This window comes from Erithacus rubecula, assembly GCF_903797595.1.
Source record: "Erithacus rubecula genome assembly, chromosome: 6".
Taxonomy (NCBI): domain Eukaryota; kingdom Metazoa; phylum Chordata; class Aves; order Passeriformes; family Muscicapidae; genus Erithacus; species Erithacus rubecula.
The window spans coordinates 35,455,042-35,468,350 of record NC_136688.1 but is presented as its reverse complement, the minus strand read 5'-3'; the positions used below and the strand labels follow the sequence as shown (position 1 = coordinate 35,468,350).

The window sequence follows — 13,309 nt, the reverse complement described above, 5'->3', positions numbered from 1 at the left end:
AAAATTGCCTCCTGCTCTATTTGTTTAATTGGTATAAAACTCCTGAATGCAGTGGGATGACAGTGGTTAACACTTGGGGGCTTATTTTCTTTTATTTACACAGAGCATTGTCCAGCTTAGGATATTATAACCTTCACAATACATCTGCCTTGATGGATACAGGTTGGTGCTGATGCTGATGTCTGTCCATCACTGTCCAAGGTGAGTAGAAACTGCTCTTGCACCTCATTAAGGGTCTATCTTTCCTTGCTTCATTTGTTTACCTACTAATTTGATGAAGTTAAAGCTACAGTTTCATTAGCTAGTCATTGGTTTACCACAGAGTTAGAATACAACTGGTATATAATGGAACAACAAATGCTTCTCTCCAGCTTCCACAACCCTTCCTGAAACCTTGGATTTATCAACAAAAAATGACAAGATATAAAAAAAGCACTCTGACATACGAAGTAAATCAATAGAATTCAGGCATGAAGATAAAAACATCATGAAGCTAAGAGCTTTATTTACCTGTTTTTCTAATTTGGGAATGAACTACAGGGTTTCTCTTGTTTTAATATTCATAACCACCTGCACTTTTGTAGCCATCTCTGCCACATCAGACTTAGAAGGGCATGAGCCCTTAACACACAAATGAAATCTCTCCATGACAGTTCCCTCAGTATGATTAACATGTTAATCCTCTACCCAATTCTATATCAATAGCAGTTGTATTTAAAAAGGGAGTCTGGCTAAGAAATAGGAATGGTGAGATAAAGATACAGGAGGAAATAGCACATCCTTACCCACAGGTAAAGATACAGAATCCTACCAAATGATACAGTACATACTTGATTTTATAAACTCTATCTGGAATGCTAATATGCTTATTTGTAAATTACATTCTAAGAAAAAAGTACCTGAAAAATAAGGTTTTACAATGCTCATTGTAGATGCATCTCTCTCGAATTTCAAATTTTAGATACCTACCATAACAGATGTGGAAAATCCCTCAAAAGGTGCATTTAATATAACAGATAAAAGTACTTGATGTATACACAGACATATGGAAGCTACAACTCTGTGAGGTATGAACATTCTAATGAATTCTAAGGAAGTAGTATGCCCTCTACAAGTTATATCTATACAACATGAGGCAAAAACAGGCAAATATCTCTGCACAATTGCTTCCAAGCAAAAGACCAATTTCATGGCACAAGAAATGGCCTTTTCTGCCTGCCACCACCTTTTTTTTTTTTTGTTTTCCCAGAAGTCAAGCCTGAGAATTCAAGTCCCCAAGTCAAGTTAGCAGAAGATTTGAGATTGTAGATCTGTTCTGAAAGTCAGCACCGAGGTTCACCTTCTTTCCAAAGGACTTAATTATACCCCTACATAACATGGGAGATTTTTAAAGATCCCTAGTAAAACAAATCAGAAAAATTACAGAGCTCAGCAACTTCTGAAACTGAAAAATGTTAGAAATTAAATAGTGATAGAATATTCCTTAGAAACACCAAAGTCTAAATTCACAGTTTTCAACTCTAGAGGCTTCAGGAGATTGCTCAAACTGAATAATATACTGGAATGTAAACTTATGTAAAACATTACTGGATCAGTTTGCAATGGAAGCCAGTTAAGCTGCAAAGTGAGGCTACCTGTTATCAGCAAACAAAATTATTTGAAAGCTGCCTATGGTTGTTCAAACAAATTTGTTGTATGGTTATGAAACCAAAAATGTAACAAGGATGGGGAGCTGACATGATAAACAAAAGAAACTCTTAAGAAACAGTATTGAGAATAACTCACTTTTTCTCCCAATAACTCACTTTTTCTCCCAACCATTTGTTACATTGTCATTTGTGGAAGCTTCATGGGTGAATCAAGTCAAGGAATTTGTAACTTGAAGCACTCTTGGCATCAGTGCCATTAAGCTAAACTAAGAAAGAGTGTCTGCTGATATGTGCACACAAGTCCTAATTTCTACTCTATGTAATTCCACTAGGGAAATACACTGTACTTTTGGACACTGCAGTTATGCTGATAAAATAGGTCCTTAATTTGGGAGCAGTGATTTCCTCAGCAGGATGCAAGAATTCATTAGATACGACCTAAACATGGCTGTTAATCCTTCTGGCACCTGTGATTCTGATAGGCAACATCAGCTTCACTGTCAGATGCTCTTAATAAAGCAAAGTACTGGCACTAATAATCCCAAGAGGATGATAGGAAAGAGGAGTGTGAAGTTCCCAGCCGAAAGCAGTGATGCTGACACAGGGCCAAAATTCATCCTGGTTCCTGTCACATGATATCTGGGACTAGAGGTGATCCTTGGAACATAAATGAATTTAAGTATCAGGCTGCAAAAAACTCCAAAAAACAGACTCTTCTGCTAATAAGAAAATTAAAAGTGTAAGAAACTATACACATGTTTACTAAGTGGCTTTCAAAAACAGTCAGAAAGCACCAAGAAATAACACCACATGTTTAAGAGTTCTCAAATGACAGAGAAGATCTTCAACAGTCAAGCAAATCTACAGACAATATCCACAGTACCAACAAGAGAGTAACAGTGGGAAATATACCCAAGGGATATAAATATTGCTCCCCCTTTGCCTCCTGTGGAGAAGGGGTAGAAGCTAAGACAATTGGATCAGGGTGCATCATTGTACAATGTGAAAGGATGATGTTGCCATACAATGGTGAAATTTCATGCATTCCCTTAAGAAGACATTTCTCATAGAATTTCCATATAGAGAGTCCACTAAAGAAGACTAAGAGGTTTCCAGCTGCTAGCTCCTGATAATTCTGAGAAGCAGTACCCTATAAACAGGATATTTAATGGCTTGAAGACTAATGCTATTTTAGATATGGTTTCTAAAATATATTTTATTTTTCCTTTTAGGGCCTTTCCAGATGGACTGATATAAAGGGGGTCTGGCTTTTACAGATGAAAGAGTACAATAAATACTACCATATAATTCTAAAATGGTATACATGACATTTCTAAAGTAGATTTTCTATTGAAGACACAGCAGATGCAGAAGACATGATAATATGGTGTTGCATAAAAGTTTTATTGGTACTCATAACTCACTTGTGATTTCATTGTGCTTGTGGTCATTCCAAGCTTAACCTGCTCCATATTTTATTTCCCATAATATAATATACTTTACATTCATAAGCATATACATACATCCTTATCTATGTGCACACCCATAACACCTTCATGTCTGGCCAATTAACACCTGTCACTTTAAAGTTGGGACAAGCACAGATCCTAATTTTTGCAGCATTTAATAGCAATCAAACATGTTGCAGCATATCAAGAGATACACTGACCAAGACAAGGGGTTTTTAGCATATGTCCACAGAATCAGAGTATTCTGAGCTGAAAGTGACCCACAAGGATCATCAAGTCCAACATTTAAATTAATGGCCTAGCTTGGGATGGAGTCCATGATGTTGATGTTATTAACACCATGCTCTAGCCAGCTCAGGTTCATAAGAATACCTCACTTCTTGTGTCTCAGTTTGGGCAGGAAAAATCAGTGAAATAATTTAATTATTTCAATTTGAATTTTGAATCAAAATAGGGAAATGAATGGTTGCAGTTTCAAAATATAGCTTGGAAAGAGGTGCCTCATAGATTTGCCCAGTTTTAGGAAAGCAGCTCACATTTAAATTTCATCTACACTGGTTCCTTAAACTGGATGCAGGCAAGATTCCCCAAGCAGAGCTGCTCAGAATATCAGTCTGCCTCTGCTCAGCCCCACATAACAGCACTGCTGGGATTTATGGTACCTTCATTGGACTTGTCACAAATAGAGATTGGATTGGAAGCAGCAGCCATAAAACAAGGTTTGAGGGACAGATGGACTGCTGAACTCGAGATACAGTGGCTTGAGCCAATGGACAGCTTATCTGTGTTGGGCTATCATAGTTATTGCTCATTTCCATTCACAAGCACATTTCCATTCATTTTCCTGCTTCACAAGCACAGAAGTATGGCAAACTCTCACAAAGGATGCAGAGCATTTTTGAGAATGGCATTGAAATCCTCCCCAATTTCAGTAGGAATTTTAGAAATGCAAAAGTATACCAGAACAGAGCACTTTTTCTTATGTTACTAAACATTTTCATACTTGTTAACCCAGCTATTACTGAGTTAGTGAATTTCTTGAGCCCCTAACAACAATATGGATTAGTAGCAGCAACTCCAGATATAATATAAAAATAACACTTAATATCTAATGATGTTTATAACAGGCTTAGAGAATAACAGAGAATGAAGCAATATGTCTCTGTGTGTATTTTTCTATTAGTCTAGTCTTTTAAAGTCAAGGATCGAAAGATCCACTATAAACAGCATCCAACTCTCTAAAGGACAAAGTCAGATGAATGCTATAACCATTTCACAGAAAAGAAATCAGATATAAGGAAAGGTTATGCAACATTAGAGTACACAATGAATCTGCTACAAAAAAAAACCAAAAACAAACAACTGGAGATAAGTGATCCAGCCCCTTCAGCCATCTGAAAGAGACTTTAAATTATGTACATCTCTTTGTGTACAGTGTTTCCCAATATAAAGAATACAAGCAGGCTTACTTGCTAGTGAACATAGTTACAGTATTACATAAAGCACTAAATTTATGCTGCTCCTGAGTCCAGAGTTGTGAATTTGTACAATTCTACATAAGTAATACTAGAATGATCCCCTTTTTTTCTTACTTTTTCCACACTAATCTGCTGTGACATAATATTACCATACTTTGGAAATTTTTGTATTTAAATCAAGTTTCTCTGATATTAATAACCTATTTACATAATTTATGTACTTATATCATAAAATATAGTGGATGATTTTAAAAATTTGACTAATACAAATATTTATACATTCTGATCTATTACAGGAATAATCAATACCTGTTCCCTCAAAGCCACATGCTTCAGAATCTTTTCTGGGGCTTCAAGCTGACCAGTGAAAATGATGAGGGCCCATTTAAAACAAGTACATTTAAAATCTGACTTTTAATGCCTGGGCAATTCATTAAGATATTATCCTGCGCTACCTAGGTGACTATCCAAAAGCTATGTTCTGTCAGATAAAAACCTTTTTTCATTTCACTGATGTTGTGGAACAATTAAGCTTTATTAGAAGTTCAAAGAATGGAACAGCATCAATATTTAAGTGACCCAATTATTTGGAACATTTATTGATTTTACTCTATATGACTCCTCTTGTTCCTGAAGTTTTTTCAAAAGTTATTAGTGGCATCTCAGAAACAGTGTTCAATCCAGGTGGATATTAATTTGAACAGCAGTGCACATTTTCAGACTCCAAAAACATTATTCAGACTACAGGAAAGATGAAGGAAGTAAATGAGACTAACCTGCACTGTTTAATTGCACATATTATAGTTAAAAAGACCAGTTTTGGAAGTCAAACATCACCTTTGGTGGTAAAACGAGCCTAAGGTTTGTGATTATCAATTTTTTTGTTGTTCTGTTTTTCTAAAGGTTATGCTCTAGAGAGTTCACAAATATGCATCAAACTGGTTATTCTTTTAGTATAGTAGATCCAAAATATAAAAGAACAGAGCAAGAGAGCTAATGCTTCAGTAGATGTAAATTAAAAGAAGAAAAAAATCCTCAGTCAACCTTCTAAGACTAATTCAATTAGTTCTGAAAAATTGATAATGAAACTATGTTAATAAGTTTACCTCTAATTTCTACACTACATTTTGTTATCTTTGGGGATTTCTTTTCGAGACAACTTTTTGACTTGATATTTTCTCCTTTCTTTACTTTTCCTTTTTATTTTCTGCTGTCCCATTCATATATTTTCTTTTTGCAAAGATTGTTTCTGAACTGAGAGTACAAGAACTTCAAGACTAATAATAACAGTTACAATGTCTAAAAAAAGGACACTATTTTTGTGAGGGGAAAACCTCCAAAATCAAAAGCCACATTAAATTTTACCTTCTTTCTTTTTAAGTAGATCTGAGAAGCCAGATGGCAGATTTTTATGGATTTTTCTACTTGTTTGCTTAGGAGATCCGAACATTGCTCAGTCTCACTATTTATCAATTAATCTAGCATGCAGCCTCAAAGGAGAAAGGTCGACTTGTGTTAAAAATTCATCCATCAAAAATTCATCAAAGACTTCATCATTTTAACTTGTGAACCTTTGAACACCTACACACTCGTCAGATCCGTGGCCATAGTTAACTGGAATCTATAGTTTCCACAGTGCCTCTGCTTGCTCTGACACGAGCTGCATGAAGAGACTTTCAGGTGAAAGTGCAGTACATAACCAAGTGAGGCAGACTGCCTCCTCAAACTGCTCCTCTTATCAGACAAAGGATTTCTAACATCTGACTAAGTTCCAAGTCAGTAAAATCAGACCCTTTCAATGAGCGCTTTTCAGAGCAGTGTATTTTTGCCCAATCATGGAAAAAAAAAAAATCACCATACTTACAGGCAAGAATTTGCAAAAAAGGTAAATTATCTGATATTATCATTAAGGGCCTAGTCCACAAATTAAAGGCATTTAATGCTGTGGAAGAAAAAATAATGTTTTGAGACTTTCTTTAATGTGTGAAGAAAGCTGTATAGTATATGCTGGAAGTTAAAGCTGGAACCTTCAAGTTCAAGGTAAAAGCTCTGCTGCTTAACTAATGCACTGCTCATAGCTGTCATCATTAATTTATGTTAGCCTCTGTAAACATCAAGAGTATAATAGGCCAATTTCACAACTAAATATAGATGCACATTTTGCCCTTATATAAATGGCAGATTGCTGCTGTAGATCATCACTGCAGCAACACGTCAGTAAAGATGCACTGTTTGATGGTCTGATGCTCACACAATATATAAAACCAGTTGTAATGGTTGTTTGGAAGCAAAGTGTAACATAGCAGCAAAATTTCATTTGTTCCACAAACTCAGGATATATTAAGCTTGGCTGACAAAGACTGTTTGATGTGCTAAATCAGTTTGACCTTCATTTTTGCTTTATATTTCTCATTTAACACATGAAATGACCATTATTTTTTCACTGTATAGGGAAATATGACAGAACTTATTTCTATTAAAACCTTTCTTTTCCTTGTAGAAAGAAAAAAAAAAAAAAAAAACAATTTGCCAAAAGTGCTTTAGCAATTATTGCAAAACTTATTAAAAAATAATACCCATATTAAGCCAAGCTTTTTATTATACCAGTAAGACTTGAGATTGGTTTTTAGGGGTTATGGTTTCACAGAAGAGGATCCTTTTATTTTAAATATGTAAACACAGTACAAGGAAATGGTTTGTGTATGCTTGAACTAATCATTAAACTGAATGTTTTATCACCAATAAGTACCTTTGTTGAGCTATTTAAATAACAGGATTTACTTCCAAAGTGAGTCATTAAAACATAATAATAGGAACATGCCAGGTTTTCTAAGGATTACAAACTTGCCATCCTGCACAATCTTTTAAAACTAATGTACACCTTGATATAGAAACCATTAATACACTAGCTCAAATTCTACAACTAGAACACTAGTGTTTTGATCTTTTCTTTCTATGTTGAACTAAGCAATTGCCAGCCTCCTGATAATAGAGAAACCTCAGTTTTATCAAGCAATTTTGCAGCACCCAATAAACAGCACTTTACCTTGGAGCAACTTGTACATTTCACACCTTAAATTTCTATTTACCAAATCAGCTAATCACTTCACAATTGAACTTCTCAGAACAAAAAATTATCAATTAAAGTGGTTGAAACTCCTGCAAATTATCATTTAGGAATGAAGTAATTGCTTTCATCAGGGCAGAAAAGCCCGCCAGAACAGAAATGTCACTTCAGATTAGCGTTCTCACTCCTGAAGCTATGGATGACACAGCTGATATAAGACTAAATGCCAAGACCAATCAATTGCTTTTGTGGCTCTGTTCTGAGCTGCTGTAAAAGGGGCCATTTTCTAGGATCTACTCTTCATTATAGTAAATGCTATCTCCTTGGTAACATAATTCCATTTCTCATAAATTCCGTCTGAGAGCATTGTCCTAACAATGGATGTTTGTGGAAAAGAATGCTGTTGGTTTAATGCAAAGAAATTAAGTGTGAACGGCTGTCAAAGTACTACAGTTTGCTTGTTCTTAAACATAAATTGAAGTCTTTACATTAAAAACAGAATACTTGGGTGGAAATGAATGTTCTGAACTAGTGTGATATATTGGTTTTGGAAGTGATGTATTTCTGATTGAGAGTTTAGAGTTTTTTTAGAATATCTATGTTCTGTCTGTAGTGGGCACATTCATGCCTAGCAGAGGTTTGTCAGTTTAAGAGAGAGTAGATAAACACTCCACTTATTTCACAGCAGTGCAGTTAGGAAATGTGAAACTGCATAAGAAAACATGGTCTCATTATCATATGACATGCTATTTGTTAGCAGACTCATCTGTGTATAAAAGCTTTCTTTGAACTCAGCCCTTACTGGAAATATCTGTATTTCAATTTGTACTGTTCAGCTTCCTAAAATACTTAGAATCTGAGTTATGGTCTCCAATTAAAAGGATATCTGAGAAGCTAATTTGGTGGAACAGCAGCAATTTCCTGCACTGCTCTCCTCATGACTGAAGTTTGGAAACAAATTCAAGATTACAGATTTTCGTTCAAAACAGGATGAAAAGTATTCCTCCCTCAATGAGCATAAGCAATTCCAATTAACAACAGCAAGACTTATGTGACAGGAGAATATATTACCACATATGTAAAGAAGCAATTAAGATGAAAAGTGCAAATTTATTGCAGCATTTCTATGGGTAACCAAAGAGCGAGCACAGGTGACACTGTTGTCAGATTGTGACTGTAGCCCTGAAGGATGGCAATCACATTAAGGTATGAAAAACTGCACCCATTAGGTGATGTGGGGAAAACAAGAGGACAAGAGAGACACAATGTCACTGGGTGTCAGATCTGCCTGCTCCAAGTAAACACAGCACTTTCAACTGCAAAGCCAGGCAGCTTCAGTCCAGGTTCTCCACATATGCTATATATCATATGCCAAGCTAGAAATGCTATTTTAGCATCCTACACTTCAAATATGAGCTTTACATGTTGGCCTAACCATAAGCTACTACATAGATAAATATCTCTGGAGTGAACAAAAACCACCCAAATTCTGATTATACTCCTTTAGTGAATACTGTCTTTAAGAAGGAACACTGTGGGTTAGAGTTTTCATCTGGTTCTGAATTAATAGTTGTTATTTTCCTCACCTGTGTTAGAGCCAAAATGGCAGAAATTTTTGCTGGAATATTTATATCATCTATATTCATTGTTTTCTACTGTATTATTTTATCAGTGGTAGCTCTGAAATAAACAGCTGCATAGGTGAAAACACTTTTGTTTAATATTTTTATAAAAGTTGTCTTTGCACCAGGTAGTTTATCTATACTGTTTAGTTTTACTACTGCCAAAAGGCTTAAGAACACAATATTGCCTTCAGGCAACTTAAGTTTGCTCTTTATAGATGACCTAAATAGGGATTTTGTTAGAGTTGGCACTATCTGCTTCAATTTAGTTCCCAGAGACAGGAAAAAAAAAAAAAAAAAAAAAAAAAAAAAAAAAAAAAAAAAAAAAAAAAAGTCAAGAATTCCAACCTCTCTCTTTTACTGCTGCCACATAAATAATCTCCTAGTGGTGTGTGCTCAATTGCCACAATACTAAGACCCTTTCTGAAGAAAAAAAGCATTCTTTATCTCCTTAGGCACCCTTACAATTCTCTTCTTCATCATCTCCTAATTCTTTCCTCCCCATCTGAAAGTTATGTGTACACTGACAGGTGTATGCAGAACACACAAAGGTGCAGTTTTGAACCTTCCCCCATGGGTGTCCTTGCAATGCTTTACACAAAGAAGGGTTGAAGGGATATGGGATACACTGGAACTGTGGTCCAAAGGAGCTGTTCCAGTTCAGAGTCTCAGCTGAGCTATCTTAAAGCTGGCAATGGATAACTTCAGTCTATGAGCAGTCTATGAGCTACAGGACCACTGTCAGCCTTGATTCCCTCCATGTATTCTGCTGCCTGTGATAAAAACAGTGACAGAGATCACATTGACATTGATACTCAAGCTACCTAGTTTTAAAATATCTCCAAGCACATCTTAAAAAACAAACAAAAAAATATAAACACAAGACACAATTGGCCTGGATGGTGGTATAGCTGCCTTTGTTGACTGCTCACAACTAAGCAGTGCATGCAAAATTTTACTCTCCAGTCTTGGGAAGATCCTGGTGCTTCCAAAAGCTGACTGGTGGATTTATTCAAATCGGTTTTCCCAGAAACATGAGATTGACTCTCTAAGGTGCAGTTTTAGCTGCTAAACCAGACTCAGTGGAACATAAATGAGCTTTAAAGCCTTTTACTTTTACTCCCCAATCTTGAACCCTGAGCAGTTTAGTGTAAATTAGTGTCAGTAGAGCACAAGACAGCAAGATTTTCACAAGCAGGCATCTCTTTCACCTATACTACCAGTGAATTAGCTTTTATTACTGCTTACATATTCCAGGACAGGCTGCAGCCTTCATTGAATCCCCTTGCAGAAGTGCTACATTTACTTCCCATTTAATGCTCTGGGAAGAGGAACAAGTCTAACACATACACTGGCAAAGAACAGAAAGTCATAAAAAAAAAAAAAAAAAAACAAAACCTTGTTAGTTTTTCATCTGTTTCAATACATTGGGATAAAAATGAAACCCACATTGCTCACAGAAGAACTTCCTCCTTGCTCCTTTTACAGGTACCAGTACTGGCCACACACATTATTTGGCTTAAGTGTTTCTTGAAGTGCCAAGAAGAGTCTGCTGTCAAAGGTTATGCATTCAACACAGGAGGTGTCTCATGGACTGGTAACTGCTGTGCTGGAGGTATGTCTCTATGTATTTTAATTTTCAGGCATTTGCAGCAGACGCAAGATTTTATTTCCAAACAAAGTTTTCATATATGGCACAGTAAACCCCAATTTTCCTCAGAAACCACTTTAATTAATCAGAGTAGACCTGACTAAAAATGCATTTTTTACCAAAGTAGTGATATGCCAAAACTTTTCCTTAAAACACACTCATCATCAATTACAATCTTAGAATTTTAAAAATAACACTCAGACAAAAGCCTCAGAGTTTTAACAGTTTACATAAATCTCATGCTTCTACGAAATGCTCATCTTCCTTACCAATGTTCAACTACCAGCAAGATTAACAATAGCCTTAATCCATCAGATTGCATCAAAGAAATTGAAATTACCAGGGCTCTGAAATACTGTCCAGCAGCTGCCACAGCTACCCCTCAACACAGGAGTAAAACAATTCCTCAAAAAGGGCCAACCATTCACAGAGACGAGAAATGTGAGCCACATCAAACCACAAAATAAATGCAAAATGCAGAGGCAAGGGCCTCTCTAAAAAATTCTTTGTTTTAAGTAAACTCTTAATTACCCAGCAGATAAAACACCTTCCTGCAAAGTCTTACAGGTCTAGAGCAGAGAGGAATATCATTATTAACTAGGAACTATCTTTAGAGTAGGAAGGCCATATAGCATTTCCCTGTAATTCTGGTTTCTTTTGCAAAAGTATCAATCCTAATCTGAAAACTCCAAGATGTAAAGAATTTCTATTGCTAAGCAGCTGCACTGTTTAAATTAGCCTCACCATTAACATTTTGTGCCTTTTTTTCCATTTTCAACTTTGCTGAGTTCAGCTTTCAGTGACTGAATCTTGCAATTCTTTTGTCCACTAAACAAAAGAAACTCCAAATATCTGCTATCTTCTTCCTGCCTGGGTAATTATGGTCCACGATCAAGTCACCCTCTTAACCTTCCATTTGACAAGATACTTGATTGATTAAACAAACTCAGTCATTGTACATTTTCCAGTGTTCATTTTGGAAGTATTTTTTTTAACATAAAAAACCCTAAAATATTTCAACACTGCATCCAGCAGAATCAATCATCATTTCCATGTTCAATACTTGAACTGATACATTTTAAATTATTTTACTCCATATATGAGACAGCTTTATACCAGGCAACAGTAATTCTGCTACTACTGATAAGAAAACTTAAATCTTTCAATGGGGGTTCACAGAAAAGACAATGAGACACAGATTTGAACTACAATGTCAGTTGTATTTTTCTTCCTGTGTTATTCTTGGCCAGTCATGGTTTTTATGTTGCAGAAATGGTCTGATAAATTCCATAAAATATAGACCATGTAAAATGAGAGAAAAATACGAATTCATTAATGTGAGAAACCAACATATTTTCTCTCAGGCATGTAGAATTTTCTCAGTTCAATCTAGACTGAGCTTCTGCAACCATTTCTGTATTTTATTACTGAGGGATAAAGGAATCACAACTAGGCAAGAATTTCTTTTACATCACCCCTGAATTTTTGGTGTAAAATGGCTAAGTCACATAAAAATGGCTGAACTCAGAAACAAGAAGAAAAATTCTGCAAAATGATGAATTCTTGAGATAATCTCCAAAAGTCATTATTCACAGAGATGCTCAAGACAATTAAGGTGTGATTTCCAGAACCACACAATTCTGGCAAACCTTGCTCCTAGTGAAAAGATGTACCAAATATTGTGTTTGAAAATGCCACATTGCTTTACTCAAAACCTGTCCTCACAGGGATAATGTCAGTCAGGTAAACTGGAAATACTTTGGAGTCAAGAGGAAATTTACACCCATAAACACTGAATGTAAATCTTGGATCTTACCTGTTGATAGATGTACAAACTCATCAACAGAGGAAAGAGATGCAGTGACTGCTAGACTGCTAGTAATAGCTACTGAGTGATGCTTAAAACCTGCAATTGCTTAAGGTTTGTGGGTGGGGGTTTAGCTACAGAAAAGAAAGAAGAAAAGAAGCAACCTTCACAAAGAGCTATTATACCTGACAGACTCTACACAAGACAGATGAAATGTGAGCTTCAGTATTCAAAAGAGAAAGGATACAATCATATGTCTGGTTAGCTTACAGGAAATAGTTCCAGAGACAATTTTATACTAACTACAGTGATTTGAGCAATTTTTAAAAATAATACCAACCAATTTCTCTCCATTATACTCTGCTGGCAGAAAATAAAACATTTTTCTTTTAAATGATTGCCTCTGGTTTTGTTAAATCATGCAGCCTGTCAACATGTGGTCACCAGTTTTACATGATCTTTCTGCCTCTCTGGAAAAGAATGAATTTGCAGCCTGATCTGTGATATAAATACATAATTTGGCATCAGTTAAAGTTGTTGCTATCACTACAAAAAAAAGAGAGAGA

General features: G+C 35.7%; 1 protein-coding gene across 7 annotated transcripts in view; it reads right to left on the bottom strand.

The window, feature by feature from the left end:
• The window catches only part of NPAS3 (neuronal PAS domain protein 3), a 582,446-nt gene that overhangs the window by 409,757 nt on the left and 159,380 nt on the right, over positions 1–13,309 (bottom strand). The gene's annotated exons all lie outside the window — the stretch shown is intronic.